The sequence below is a fragment of the Cannabis sativa genome, chromosome 2 (genome assembly GCF_029168945.1).
Source record: "Cannabis sativa cultivar Pink pepper isolate KNU-18-1 chromosome 2, ASM2916894v1, whole genome shotgun sequence".
Classification (NCBI taxonomy): Eukaryota; Viridiplantae; Streptophyta; class Magnoliopsida; order Rosales; family Cannabaceae; genus Cannabis; species Cannabis sativa.
The window spans coordinates 43,195,055-43,212,122 of record NC_083602.1 but is presented as its reverse complement, the minus strand read 5'-3'; positions in this window follow the sequence as shown (position 1 = coordinate 43,212,122).

The window sequence follows — 17,068 nt, the reverse complement described above, 5'->3', positions numbered from 1 at the left end:
TTTTATCTTATTGATTATTTCATTTATTAAAAATTATTAAAATAACCTGGGCATTTGAAAGTTAGTTGAACATTAGTTTTGAATTGAGATATTTTAGGATGTGGTTAGATTCAACATTTTAATATTATCTAGACAACCTAATTTGAAATTAAAATTATAATATTTATTTTTTTAAAAAAAAATATATTTCAACCATCATTAATACACGTGTTTTGTTATATTTTTGTTTATTTTATTTTAAATAAATTGATTTATTGGTAAAATATAAATTAATTATGGTTAACTTGTTAATGGGTCAAAGATCTAAATTAACCATAGTTAACTTGTTAATAGATTTTGCCAATTAAATTAATAATTTCGATAAAATCTATTATTTAATTGATTCAAATGGCTATAATTAACTTATTAATGGATGCGATAATTAGAATTAATTGTTAATAAATCAATTAAATAATTTATAATAAAGGTATAATTTTAATATTTGTTTCATCTTTGTCATAAACTTAGAAATATGATAGGTTCCATCGAAATCAACTTGTTATATGAACTATATATTTGCTTTTGGCATCGATGCATATAGTGGCCAATTTATTTTAGATATTTAAATTGCTAGGTTGCTAGATAAAATAATCAAATTAATGATAGATTTTATTTTGGCCAAATTAATATTGGACACATTCAATGAATAACAATTATTTAAATAAAGGTTAAATTCATCTTCCACTACAAGAAAGAAGACTTTTGAGGGCGTAAAATTCTACCGACATAACTAGGGACAACACACTGGAAAACTTTTTCTGACGGATAAATGTGCCCAAAAAACTTACCCACATAACTCAGTTGGTAAAACAATTTTTATCGGCGTAATAGCCAAATGCGCTGGAAAATTAGATTGTACACGAAGTTTATGTGCCAGCAAAAATTCAAACACAGGTGTTAATAGATGGCTAAATTCGCCCACTGGCAGGTAAAATGACTTTTCCCAGTGCATAATATTTTTTAAATTGGTGGGTATAAATTACTTACCTGCCATATTTTATTGATGGTTAATTGTAGGGGTGTGCAGAAAGTCATCCAATCCAATCTCCACCGACCGATCCAATCCCAATCGATCCAATAGAATCAAATATCCAATCATAATTGGATCGGATCGGATGCAAATTTTAAAAATCCAATTGGATCGGATCGGATGTTGGATGAGACATCCGATCCAATGGATAACCGAACCGATCTAATCCAATATCATCCAATGTCCATCCAATCATATTTAATATTTATAATTTTATATATTTAATTCTTTTGTTTTAAAAAAAATATATTAATTATTAATAGGTTTTACTGTGCACCTGCACACATGGATTTAATATTTTATATAATATTTGCATTCGATGTATTAGACTTGTTTATTAAGACTTTTGCTTATTAAGTTAGATTTTTTTTATATTTTTATTATGGGATTATAAAAATTAGGTTGAATTTGGATTAAATTATTGTTTATTATTGGATTATAAGGCTTTAAATTATGTTTTTTCATATATTTTTTTCTTTTGAATGAAATCATGGCTAAAATGGATTGGATTCATCCATTGGATCCATTGGATGGTTCCAATCCAATCCAATAAAAATCTAGTTAAAACATCCAATGGATGGAACCGATCCTATCCAATACATCCATTGGATCGGATCGGATCGAGTGACTCAATTCAATTGGATTGGATCGGATGGGTCCAAATCCATTGGATATGATCCAACGAACACCCCTAGTTAATTGCACCAATAAAAGCTTGCTTCGTTATTTATTAAAAAAAAAAATATTATATTTTAATAACTTATAAGGATATTAAAAAAGGAAACACACTTGCCAGTAGACTTTGAAACAGATATGCTCAAGGAGGCTATCCAACTAGTGAGGCTTTGCACTTCCTTGATTTTTGTTGGCGACTTCATGTCCAGAAGGGCTTGATATTTCTCTAAGTTGGATTCAATTCCTCCTGCATTGACAATAAAGCTTATAAATTTTCCCCACCTAAATCCGAAGGAATACTTGAGGGGGTTGAGCTTTATATTGTATCTTCATAGGATTTTGAAGCACTCCTCCAGGTCTTCTATGTGCCCCATACCTTTTGGATTTGATGAGCTTTCCATCCACATATACCTCCATGTTATGTCCGATCTTATCTTTGAACATCTAGTTGACCAATTGTTGGTAGGTGGCTTTGACACTCTTCAATCCGAACAACATAACCTTGCAATATTATAAGCCAACATCAGTCTAGAAGGTTGTGTGCTCTTTGTTGGGCAGATGCATTTTATCTGATTATACCCTGAGTAGGAATCTATGAAGCTTAGGATCTCATGACTAGCAATAGCATCTACTAAGGTGGTCGATCCTTGGAAGTGGGAAACAGTCTTTTTGACATGCCTTATTAAGCTCGGTGAAATCTATGCATACGCACCACTTTTTATTGGGCTTCGGTACTAAAATAGGGTTAGCTACCCAGATGGGGTAGAAGGGCTCAATGATAAATCTTTTAATTCAAATCTGTTCTACTTCTTCCTTTAGTGCTTGTGCCCTCTCTTTGTCTAACATTACTTTTTTTTGGATCGGTCAGACTTTAGGATCAATGTTCAAGGCATAGGAAATTATTGATGGGTTAGTCCCAACCATATCTTCATGCGACTAGGGAAAAATGTTGAGGTCTTCTCTTAAAAAATTGATCTGAGAGGATTTTTTTTCGAGCAACAAACCTTAGCCTATTTTGACTTTTCTGGTAGGCATAGTGGGATCGATCTCCACTTCTTCTAATTCCTCCACTAGTCTGATATATGCAATGTGATCCCCAAAGCGAGGATCTATTTCATCGTTCCCGCTTTGGGTAAATTCCTATTTTCTTGGGCTCTGTTCGGCCTTTGATCCTTGGTCGTTCGATTCTTCTTTATTGGTCGTAGTTAAGACAATGTTATAGCATTGGTGCGCCATCCTCTAATCTCCTTTCAAACATCCAACTCCACTCCTAGTCATGAACTTTATGCACTGAAATATTGAAGTTATTGCTTTCAAATAATATAGGGTCGGTGAGCCTATCATGACATTAAAAGAAGAAGGGACATCAATTAGTAGGAATTTGGCCATCACCATGTTGGTGGTCAGAGATTTTCCCACAATAAGAGGGAGACAAATGTCTCCCAATGGAGCAATGCTCTGTACGTAGAAACCATACACTAGCTGTGTGCAAAGGACAAGATCTTTGAGAAGAAGTCCCATCTTTTCATATTATTATCCCAATTTTTTTCTACCTGACATGGCATGTTCACGCAAGCCAAGATAGAGTACATGTAGAATACAGCCTTGCCAATAGCAAGAGAAAGTCTCCTTACAAGGTATGGCAAAACCATCAAGCATTAACCAAATGGAGTTAATCAATCCGTCAAGGAACTGTGCAACCATTTTTGGCCAGCCAAGGGGAATCTATATGTCAGTCAAGATGAGCTTGTATGGCCGGCTAGGGTTTGAGAACAAGCTGGCTGGCCAAAAGGTGACTTTCAAACCAAGGGAGGGTCCGTTCGACTAAGGAAGCCTGACCTCTGCTTGGAAATGGTATACAAAGGCTGGCCTCCACCTACAAAGGTTGGCCTCCACCTGAAAAGGCTAGCCTCTACTTGCCAAAGTTGGTAGGAATATGACCTGCAAGATCTTGGCAAGCACATGGCCAGCCAGACCCTAGCAGGCACATGGCCAGCCAGACGCTGGCAAGAGCATGATCGGGCAAACCTCAACCTGCAGGCACTGTATGGCCGCCCAACCTGCATCATGCAGGTGCATGACCGGCCAGCCTTTGGCTTGGCAAGATTTTGATGTGCAGCTCTCATTCGTGGACAGCAAGTCAAGCAACGGATTAGGCCTTAACAACCCACAAAAATAGAGGGAAGATATCTATTTTCAAGGGGCAATTCAATCATTTGTATATATTAATTAGATATATATAATATTTACCTATTTCTAAGGATATTAGACATGTATGCTCTACCATATAAAGAGCATTAGCCTATCTCTAAAACCCTAAGTCATTAAGCCTCAAAACTCCCTAAGCTCTCAACTCTAAGTCTAAAAACCCTAATTCTCTCTTCTCCTCTCTGCTACACGCCCCAAGGGCTCTCTTCCTCTCTCTCACATGCCTCCAAGGCTCTATCTCTCTCTCATGACACTTGCCTACTTATTCATATATTGTAATCTTAAGAGAGCTACTTCAGATCCTATCACTATAGTGATCTGAGTAGTATTATCTCTCGGTATCAATACAACCAAAAGGGGACTTTGTCTTTACTTGCTAACTAAAGAGGCCCAACCTATATAAAATCCAGTATCTTATTTACTTTATTATTCTTATTATGTAACACGTTGTAAGCATCAGCATTAAATAAGACTCTGTTGTTAGTTCGCTAAATTTTGAGGTCAACGCATATGTCATTTTGAAAAGAATGTTGGAGGAAACCTCATTATGATCATTGCCAAGCTACTGTCTTATTGGAAATTTTCACTTCGACGATCAGAGGATTTGTGTGGGGATAGATTACATGATTGGCATCTTCCTCGTTGAATGAGAAGAAGACTTCCTCTCTGCACGGTTTCTTTGGCTTTCTCTCTTCCATGACCAATACTTCTTCATCCTTTTGTTCATACTGGAGTGTCTGAGCATACCTTTCTTTGTCTTTATTTGAATCTCCAGCAAAGTGTGGGCCCCCAATAATCATTTGCAAGTGCCTATCCACTAGTGGGGGCATCAAGTATTTTTTATTATTATCTACTTGGGTGGCCCTTTGTTCTTGGTAGACCTCTATCTACAAAGGCATGTGCGGATTATTTCTCCTGATGATGAATTTGATTTCTTCCTTCAAGTTATTACACTCGTTGGTGTCATGGTCGTAGTCTTGGTGGAATCGACAATACTTGGTGGTATCCCTCTTCCTCATTTCTTTCTTGATCGAAAGGAGTCTCATGTATGGTACAACTGACTTGGTTGCCATAGAGATGGTTTCTCGAGCTGCGGTGAGAATAGTGAAGGCAATGAACTTTAAAGCCTTCTCTCAAGGATGTTGCTGATAGGAGTTATTTATTTTTCCTTTCTTTCTGTTCCCTCGATTATTCCCATTATTGGGCCTTATACCACGATTTTTGTTGTTACTGATCTGAGGTTGGAAGGCCTGGATAGGCTAGACGAATGTATTAGTTATAGCCGAGGAGGGAGTGTGACTAAGGTCGATTTTACCCTGGCCAACCATGTCTACTCGTCTGGATGCTTCTTTCAGCTTTATAAACTCATCTACTCGGTCTAAAAATTCTCCCATTGAATCAACTGTGAGTCTCTTGATGTCTTTCTACAACTCACCTTTAGGCTCGATACCTCCTAGCACTATAGCTAACCTTCCTTCTTTAGTAAGCCCCTTCACTTTTTTTTGCCTTAGTCATGAAATGACTAATGTAGTCCTTCAAAGACTCTCCTGGTATTTGTTTCACTTCTAGTAGGTCCTCTAGATGAGCTGGGAGTTGCCACAAAGAGAAGAATTATGCATAAAATTCTAAAGCAAAGGTGTTCAACGAGTCAAACTTCCTAGGTGTCAACTTTATGTAACACTGCTAGGTGGCCTCTACTAATGTTGTCAGGAAGATTCGATACCTGACGTCACCTTTTACTCCTTGCAAGTTTTTTTGTATCGCAAAGTACTTAATGTAAGACAATGGATGTTCTCTCCCTGTGTACATCTTCCTAGTTGGCATTTTGAACTTGATCGAAAGATCAAGGGAATTGATTCAAGCAGCAAATGATGAGCCTCCTATCCAATCAACCTTTAGGTCAGTGAGTTTTTGGTCGGTCAAGCTTTGTATTAGGATCTTAAGTTGAACCAATTGGGCTTGCACCCCTAGATCAACATTGCATGTCTATTGACTGACTTGTGTCACTTGTTGACCCCTTAGAGCCTCGAAGGGTACATAATTGTCTCTATTTTATGGGACATAGTTCTCCACATTAATCGGTTGAATGTTAGGCGGGGGACAAAATGTCCATCCCGATTGCCTCACCTTCGGTTTAATTCATCCTGATTGTCATTTCTAGGCCTAGGTCTCATCCTTTGCGAGTTTTGGCTATTACACCTCACCAGCCTGGGAGGATTGTCGTCATTCAGGGCATTGTCCTTATTTTAATTATTGGGTGGATTGGCTTGATTGTTATCATGCCTTTGGCAAAGATTGTCATCACGGGGTCTACTATCATCTACGTTGTCATTCTTGTTAGAAAATTACTGCCCAACTTCAAGATCTTGAATGACATTGTCGAGGTTGTTGGTTGGCATATTGATTCTAACCATAGACCTAGACTCTTCTGTCCTGATTGTACAAGTTCACTTGTCCTCGAGATCCTCCTGCTGGTTGTGGAGGTATATCATCTTTCCTCCCCTCAAGTCTGGGTCAAAAATTATTTTGGTTGTTACTAGGAAAAACTTGATCGTCCACGGGTCAATCGATAGTTTGGTTTTGGGGCCTAAAGCTGGACGGTTTGTCCCGTATAGGGGTTTGGACATAGTTGGTTAAACATTCCTCCAACACGTACTCTTGTCCTCCGCCCGAGATGTAGCGACCTTTTCCTTGGTTGGCATCTCGTCTGGATGACTCATCCTCCTGCCTTTACAACCCCAATCTGCTGAGTAAATCGCATGATCAAGTCGATAGCTTCTCTGAAACGGTGGTTTATTTTTTATTGCTAGGAAAGCATAGATTGAGCCTCACAGTCCATCTACTCTTGGAATTCATGACGCTACTGTTCGAACAGAAAGTTCACAGTGGCACAGGTTTCCTCCTAGTTATGGTAGAGTGGGTTGGTATGTGTCTAGACTTTTCCTAATGCATCCTTAAGATTTTCCAAATCATTGTTATCCCCCGGGTTAACTTAGGATTCTCCTATGGAGGGCTGATTAATGCCAAGCCTAGTCTCTTTAGCATATGTCTGACTGAGAGTCCCTATTTCCTAGACACCGGATGTGACTCCAATGAAAGGGGTTGTAATCCCAGTAGCTCTGGGGTTAGCATTTGCAGGGACCGTAGGTTGGTTTCCTTGAGGTGGGAGTCGAGTGTTGAGGTTGTCCACCTTTGGGTCAGCAGGTGCTTCGAAGCTTCGGTTTGTCGCCATAGGATCGTTCGATTCATTCGATAAGGATCTTCTTATCAAAATCATGATTTTTGATTCAAAAGTGGATTGAAGATCGTAGGTTGATGAGAACTAGATAATATTTCACACTCTTAGTGAAAGTACCAAAATGTTGACCTTCCTTTTGGGACAGCGGCACTGAGTCTATTAAAGCGATAGTAATTGTAGAGAAATTAATGGTAAAATAAGAATAATAAACGGCACACAATATTTATAAGGGATATTGGCGGCTAAACCACCTGAACTTTACGGTTTGTAACACTTAACCACAAAAACCGAATTTTTGGTGGCTAAACTACCTAAACCCTGGTTCCGTTTTGCTCTGCACACCTCTGTCCAAAAATTACAGTTAAGTGCCACGGTGGACTGTCCACGTGGAAAATTTTTAGTGGTCCACGTAATATTTGTTTTAAAAAATAATTATAAAATTTTACAAAAAATTAAAACATCAGAATTTTCTTTTAATAATTTATATATTAAAAAATAGTTTAAAATATTTAAAAAAATAGAAAAAAAAAATCATTAACATATATTTTTTCTTCTTCTTCTTCTTTTTTTTTTCTTTCTTTTTCTTCTTCCTATTCTTCTTCTTTTTTTTTCAGAAATTAAACCCCTCAAGAATAGAACCCCTACCGTCTAGCCCAAGCCGTCCACCCCCGACTGTCCAACCCCAACCGTCTAACCTCCTACAGCTAAATGCTCATTAGATACCAGTAATACATTATGTAATGCAAAAGAAAAAACAACGTATCAGCTTAAAAATTCAAGAATTTTCTCAGCAAAATACAAACCTCCTAAAAGCATCATTGCTAAATCTAGAATCTAATGCCATATCAAAATACAAATCAAACAATAAAAAATTATAACGAACAAACAAAAATATTACTAAAAACAAGCTACGCAAATTTCCAGTTCGTCCATTTCCAAACAAATGAAAAATTAGAACCCTAGAATTCATAATCCAACCCCTAAAACTAAAATTAGAATCGAAGATCAACTCTAGAAAATGGAACCTAAGACAGGGCATTCGAAAAAGGAATCGCAATCCGATCTTGGCCGACATCGGCGGTGCATCGGGGCTAGTAATCTGAAGCTGCGGTATCAGAGAGCAACAGGGTTCAGGCCAGGCAAACGTGAGGACGGCGGCTTCCATGGAAGAGGGGGGCAGGTGGCTGATGGAAGAGAGAGAGAGAGAGAGAGAGAGAGAGAGAGAGAGAGAGAGAGAGAGAGAGAGAGAGAGAGAGATTTGGAGAGACCTTGCGAGGACGGTGGCTTCCATGGAAGAGGGGGGCAGGCGACTAATGGAAGAGGGAGAGAGAGAGAGAGAGAGAGAGAGAGAGAGAGGAAGAAGACATCAGTGGTGCACGCAGCAAAAGAAGAAGAAGAAAAGGAAAAAAAAAGAAAAAAAGAAAATAAAATAAATATTTTTATAATTTATTTATTTTTATAATTTTTAAACTATTTTTATAATTATTTATTAAAACTAATATTACGTGGACCACTAAAAATTTTCCACGTGTACAAGTGTGTACAAATGGACAGTCCACTGTGGCATTTAACTATGATTTTTGGACGGAGGTGTGCAGAGCAAAACGGAACTAGGGTTTAGGTAGTTTAGCCACCAAAAATTTGATTTTTGTGGTTAAGTGTTACAAACCGTAAAGTTCAGGTGGTTTAGCCGACAATATCCCTATTTATAAGGGTTCAGCCTCTTATAGCGGCAATAGCCTACTCTCCTTTTAGTTATATTACTTAGAAAAAACTATCAAGATCACAAGTTCTATTCAGGTGAGTTTCTTAATAGTTCTCAAAGAGTGTACAATTATTTTGACAGTGTTCGCGAGTTTAAGAATGGCAAAAAGTCCCCCTCTTCAGTGAAATGGCTTCACTATTTATAAAGGAAATTCCATACATCAATTGCTAAAAAAATCGAAACAACAAATGAGTATCCCAAATTTAGAAGGAATTAGTTGGCAAAGGAATTCAAATATAGAATTCCACGAATCTCTCAATCTAGCCAGCCAATCCCACAAAAATAAAAATTTTGTTGGCTATATTTGTGGAAACAAATAAAAAAGATATGTAGGAGATCTTTACTCAGCGTGTTCTTCTGGTTGGGCAATAGAGTTGTTCGGACGTTTAGTCTTCTCGGTATGTTATGTATCTCGATTTTCCTCGAATGATAATTATTGAAGAGCGATATTTTGATTAATCGGTTTAAATTTGGTCTGGTTGGTACAATCAAAAGACATGCCCCACCCAAGATCAAAAATACTTATCACATGTTATCTTGCTATATGCGACATCATTAGTGCAAATTTTGGGATATCAAAGAATAATCCATAAAATTAATTTCTTTATCAAATAATATATAATAGCTACAAGATATTTAAATCAGTATTTTTATTTTTTCAAATATAACTATATGCTACTTATTTTTCAAACTTATAAATTATATTTTTATTATTCCTTCCCTCTCATCTTTTGAAGTCTTCTCCAAAAGTGTAATGTAAAACTTAATGTAAATAAAAAAAGAGTAATTTCTGGCGTAAATACCTAAGTTTTATGCCGAGTAGCAGATAAATACCTAAGTCCTATTTTTGGCGGTAAAATTACCTTCCGTCACTACTCTGGAACTTCCGTAGGTACCTCTCCGTTATGTGTCAGGTTAGTGTCCACGTGTCACTCATTCATTTGTCCATGTCATTAATTTTTTTATTTATTATTTAAATATTTAAACATTATAAAAAATTAATAAAAAAACTAAATATAATTAATTTTTGTTTTTTAACATTTATTTCTTTTCCATTTCTTTTTCTTTGAATTAAAAAATAAACTCTGAGAAATTGAAACACTCAAAAGAACAAAACCCAGAACCTAAATCTTCATCTCCCTCACCATCGTCTTCTCCGTTGTGTTCTTAACAGAAGCATCCCAAACCTAAAACATTCACCCACTTAAAGCTCAAAAACATTCTCACTAAGAGAAAACTAATCTAACCAATCCAACAAACAAAACTCTACTCAAATATCCCAAACTGAAAAAAAAAAAAAAGAAAAGCCCAGTAAATTTCTCCCACAAAAATCCTCATTTATAATATCTTGAAAAAGAAAATAAAAAAGGTAAAAAAAAAAATACCTAGAAGCCTTGTGCGATTTTCTTGAGTGCACAGAAACATCATCGTCGTCCTTTTGTGCAAATACAACATCATCGTCGTCCTCTTGTGGGATTGCAGCCCCAGCACTCAAGCTTCCCAGATCCAGATGTCGTTGATGTCCATATCTCAACCTTGTCGTCCTCTTGTGCGATTGCTCCGTCCGGCTCTGAGCAGAGAGAAATCGAGAAAGAGAGGGACTGAGAGAGTGGATCGAGAAAGAGAGGTGCTCCGAAGATCGAGAAAGAGTGGTCTGACGCTTGCGATCCTGGGGGTGGTGGGAATCTCCTCCTCGGTTGTGGTGGAATGGCTCACTGGGGTCGGGCGGAGGTGCGCCGGAGATGAAACCTGGGTCGGGCGGAGGTGCGCCGGAAAGGAACCTGGGAGAAGAGAAAGATGAGAACGAGTTTCACTGTTTCATTTTTAGGTTTGTTTTGTCGAGAAGAGAGGCTCGCAGAAGTGAAGGGGAAGAGAAGGTGATTTTCTCGAGAAAGTTCATCAACAGATTGGGTTGGAAGGTCATCATCTATGTCCATGGCATCAGTATTTGAACTGTGTAAAGAAAAAATTAGTGAGTTTAATTTTAAGGGTTAGGGATTTTATGTTCTAAGATATTTTAGATTTTGAATTTAATTTTGTGTTTAATTTAATTTTAAGTTTTTGTGTTTAACAAAACTAATCCTCTTTTGTTGGATTTTTTTATTAACATACGATTAAATTTTAATTTTTTTTTTTTTTGAGATGAGATTAAAGTTTAAGTTTATGTGTTTGATAATTTGGTAATTTTTTATTTTAAAAATAATTTTTATTTAATTTTTAAATATATAAGAATTAATGATAAAAAAAATGGATTATATTTATTTTTGTTTATTTTTTAAATTTTTAATTATTTAAATAATAAATAAAAAAATATATGACATGGACAAATGAACGAGTGACACGTGGCCACTAACCTGACACATAACGGAGAGGTACCTACGGAAGTTCCAGAATTGTGACGGAAGGTATTTCTACTGCCAAAAATAGGACTTAAGTATTTATCTGCTACTCAGCATAAAACTTAGGTATTTACGCCGCAAATTACTCATAAAAAATTAAGGGTGTTTGGTACTACTTTTTTAATTAGTTTTTTATTTTTTTAATTAAAAAGTAAAAATATTTTCCAAAAATATGTTTTATAAAACTCTTTTTACTTTTTAATTTTTAATTGAGGATCAAAATTTTAAAAATTTTGAAAACAAAAAAAATTAATTTCACAATTTTTTTAAATAATTTCTTTTTTCTTAATCAATATTTTAGACTCTGATCCCAACCTGGATCTTGAGACTTGGACTCCGACCCCGGGCCCAGTCTCAGACTCAGACCATGGCCTCGGTCCCAGATCCGGACTTGGACCCAACTTAAATAAAATCAAAAAATAAAAATAAAAGTTATAGAACACACTTTTGTTTTCTGTTTTTAAAATTGAAAAATAAAAGTGGTTATAGAACACATTTTTATTTTTTAAAAACACAAATTTTACTTTTATTTTTGTGATTAAAAAATTAAAAAATGAAAAATATTACCAAACACTACTTATAGTGTTTTTAATTTTTTGAAAAGTTGTTTGTGATTTATTTTGAAATATCATCGCTTTAAGTATTAACAGTGATAATTTGACAGTAAAATCTTGATTAAAAAACAGTACTTTCATTAAAAATGTGTAATGTATCACAATTACTACTCTCTTTTATACATATACTAGAGAACTGAGCCGCGCTTCGCGAGGGTTCGACCCAATTTTTGTAATTTCTTTTCTTTGTACTAATTGAATGATATAATCTATAATATAACGTGTAATATATTAACACTTTTGAAATTAGAAACATAATTTGTTATTTTTAAAATATGTAAAAAAAAAAAAAAAGTGATTTTGTGACAAATATTAAAAATAGTAGAATTAGAAACTATAAGTATTTTTTATAATAAATAAATGAAAATAATAATATTTTTTAAATTTAATAAACTGAATTTGTAATTAATTAATGACGTAATTTTTATTTTATGTAAGAAACTATTTGTATTTTTTTTCTTCAGCAAAAATAAATAATTTAAATGTTATTTATGAAAAATTTTATATTTTGTTTTGTATAGTTGTTGGAATGCATGTTTTCTTTTTCACAAAAGTGTGTGTAGGATGATAAATATAAGAAGGATTGCACAACATTATCTATTTTTTATGAGGGATTTATAATAATGTTAGAAGTAAAAAATTTTCAATATGAAATATTTAGATAAAATCTTGAACAAATTATGTGGATGTTAAATTTGTATCATAATTTGTAATGTGAAAAGATAGGTCATAATCTATCATAAGACTAATTTATCCCATATAATCAAATATTTAAATTTGTCTTTATCTATTGATTTAGTAAAATATATAATTAAAATGAGGAGTATAATAATAAAATGGTTATGTGCATTTTTAATTAAAAAAATTGTAAAACTATTAATTTTTGTTTTGTGGAATGATAAAGAGAATATTTTTAAATACTTTTTTGTGCATATAGAGTCTTTCAGCTCATCATCGTCGTTTTTATCTTTCTTCTATGGTGACTCAAGAGACAACTACATACAATTGGTCATGAATAAATACTTATCTAGAAAGATATAAATCAATGTATTGAAGTGAAATATCTTTCTTTTTCAGTTATTATTAGTAGAACATTATAAGAAATAGAATGTGATTATTTATCTTTTTTGTGATATCTGACTATAATTAATTATTATTATTTTTATTAATAAGATAAAATGGGAAGAAAGGGGTTACTTATTTCACTATCAAAAATTTGTGACTAAAAGTAAAAAAGTTGTTAACAATTATAAATTATTATTCTTATGTTGTGACTAAAAGGTCCGTGACTAAAATTATTAGGCACAAAAATTACAATTTGTAATGACTAAATGTATTTTTAGTCACAATATTTGTTGTGACTAAAACTAAATTAGTGACAATTTGTATCTAAATACTATATAACTTTTTTGTTGTGATTAAAAATCACATTTAGTCTCAAATTTTTTTTGTTGTCACTACAAGGTTGTTACTAAAAGTGGTTTTTTTTAGTGGATATTAAAATTTCTCTTTTATTATTCGTCATTGGATCAAAATTTTGTAACTATTATTTTAAATAATTTTTGACATACAGTTATAACTTTTAAAAATCTTTATTTAAAAAGTAAATAAAAATAAAAATAAAAAATAGATCCAAGCAAGCTTAGGATTCTATCATTATTAATATAATTTTGTGTGTGCGGTAGACAACTACATAGATAAAACACACGAATAATTCTTCAAAAATTAGATTATTTTGTTCTCAACTCCTTATCCTATGGTGAGTTAAGACACAACTACGTACAATTAGTGGTTAATAAATACTTACTTAGAAATATATAAATTAATGTGTTGAAGGAATTATCTTTGTTTTTCAGTTATTATTAGTAAAACATTATAGAAAATACGACGTGATTATTTATTTATTTTTTATATGAGTGATATACTTACTATAATTAATTACTATTATTATTTTTATTAATAAGATAAATTAGGAAGAATAAAATCTAATAACTATAAAAAATCATACATGAATTCAAATTTTCAAAATAAATTTACGGAGATTCTCTATTAGAAGAAAGAAACATTGAGAGATTTATACCTTTTGTAAACTACATTGACAATGATAAATATTTGTAATAATCAAACTTTATCATCAAAGGAAAACTATTTTTTATGTGCGACATCTTTTAACTTCAAATTAATCCATATAATTTATAATCTCTAATAAAATTAAATAAAAATAATAATACTCAAATGCCAATCTGTGAGAGCATATGATAGCACAACTAAATTATCTGCTCTAATGCTAACTCTTAAAACTTTGATTGGTTTCCTATAATGATTAACAATATCTCGAACCTTGATAGCAGAAAAACCAACCACACCATCCTTCTACAAAGCGTTAATTCCTCCATAGCAATGGAACATACACATGAATAAAAAGGGAAACTTACAAAAATACTGGAATTTGGGTTAATTTTTACAAAAATACTGTCACACCGAAATCTTTTCAAAAATACTGTGTTTTTATAAAACACCAGTAAAACACAAAGCAGAACAACTCAAAACAACAGTAGAACACTAGTAAAACACCAGTAGTTTACCAGTGAAAACTTAACACAACATACTGCAGTATGAAACTTATAAAAAACACAGTAAAAAAATAAAAAATTCCGCCTGGCAGTATTTTTGTAAAAAAATGACAAAAGTTAGTATACCATATAAATTTCTCAATAAAAATGAGAAAATATAGTAGTAAAGATATAATAAAAATTTTCTTCAAAAAAGAAATATATAATAAAAGTGGATCTAGATGTATATTAAAATCAAAAGCTTGAATATATACACTAAATACTAACTCTGTATTTTTAAATATTATATATATTTATATACTAACTCTTTGTTCTTGATCAATGGCTGATGATAATGTTAATTTTAAGGGTGTTCATCAAACCGCTCAAACCGCCTGCACCGCAAAAAAAAATACGGTTTGAAATTTTTTGCGGTGCGGTCGTGGTTTGAATTTTTCCTAAACCGCGCGGTACGGTGTGGTTTGAGGTTTTGAATTGTTAATATGCGGTTCAAACCGCACCGCACCGCATATTATAAAAATACCAATTTTTATATTTATTTAGGTCCAATATGTGAAGGCCAACCTAAGCCCACTAATTATTGCATTGTTGAAATTTGAAACTTTTTTTTTTATATTTATTTTCAAGCCTTATGGTATTTTTTGCAAGTGTTGCTCAAACTTTGTTGTATTTGTGATAGTTTAATTATTTAATGGTAGTCCAAACCGCATAATCCGCACCGCACCATTTTTTGCGGTGCGGTTTTTTAGTTTCGCAGTGCGGGTGCAGTTTGAGAAATTGAAAAAACCGCATGTGCGGGTTTGTTTGAAAAAATAGTCAAAAACCGCACCACGCGCTCCGCGAACACCCCTAGTTAATTTTCCTTATTCTTGTTGAGATGAAGATGATTATGATTTCTACTTCACAACTATTGCATTTAATTTTTCTGTCATTGTTAATATGCGGTTCAAACCGCACCGCACCGCATATTATAAAAATACCAATTTTTATAGGGCTATTTACAAAAATATGGGAAATGAAAGATAAGTTTTGATATATATGGCATAAAAACTTAATTGTCCTAAATATGGCATTTTTAAAAAAAAAAACTTAAAAATATGGAAAAAGTTTATTTTATTTAAAAAAGAATGCCATAAAAATTTTTAAAATTGTGTTTCTTTTTTTTTTCTTTTTTATCTTTTAAAAAATGAAACACTAAAAAAAATTCTCAGCTATTTTTTTTTTACTAAAGCAATTTTTTTAAACTACTATTTTTTGTTTTTTTGTTTTTGTTTTTGTTTTTTTATAGAAATTGATGCAATACCAAAATAATTTTATCAAGGTAATAAATTAATAAACTAATTAATTCTATATATTAAAATGAATTAATTATTTCAATAAAAGTAGTAGAAAAAAATCAACTCATCAACACCATAATGAACAAAAAAAAAACACAGTATAAAAAATTATAATATAAAAATGATATAAACTTAAAAATCAGTTTCATCAACATTAAAAAATTAATAATTTCATTAAAAGAAGCAAAAAAAAAAAAATAGTTTCATCAATAAAATAATGAAAAAAAATATAATCTAAAAACGATACTAACTTTAAATACTAGTTTCATCAATATTAAAAGAAACTAATTATTTTATTAAAAGAAGCAGAAAAAAAAAAACCAGTTTCATCAACAACGCAATGAAAAAGACACAATGCCTAATAACTAAACTTTTAAAAACGATACTAAATTTAAAAATCAGTTTCGAACATATAAATTTTATATTAAAAAGACAAAAACGCAATAAAAACCATAAAAGAATAACAAAAAAAATAGTGGAAGGGAGAAACCAGTTATTAATATAAAGCAACCAAAATAAAAATTAACTGATAAAACAAGTTTCTTCGAATTACCAAATAAAAAATTGAAACTTAAAAATCAATTATGAACAATAATAATAATAAAAAAAATCAGTTACGAAAATAATAACATAATAAGTGTGTCAGAAACTGGTTATTTAAAATAAAACAGACATTTTTGTTCAAACATTAGACAATAATAAAACTAGTTTTATACAAACTAAAAAATATACAATAACATCATAAAAATAGAGCATCTCTATTACAGAACACTTAAAACCTTTGAAACCAGTTTTGACGCTGAAAAATCATAACAAAATATTAATGTTAAATAATAAAGCTAACTGAAACCAGTTTCATCAAACAACCAAATAAGAAAGGGAAATTTCAATTTTTGACCCTAATAATACAAGCCATATCAAAATTTATACCCTTTCTTAATTTGTACAAATTTAGTCCATTAATTACATGAACTTCCCATTTTACCCTTTTTTTTTTAAAAAAAAAAAAAAAAGCTAAAATCTGAAAGTGGTATTTCTCTCTCTCTCTTCCCTCTTCCCTCTCTCTCGTGCACCACTCTCTCTCTCTAGGAAAAAATTGAAAAATTTATGAAAAAATTTCCCTCTATCCGTCCCACTCTCTTTATTTGCTGTTGAATGGTTGTTTTCTCGGTGGGTGTTGGTGGAAAACC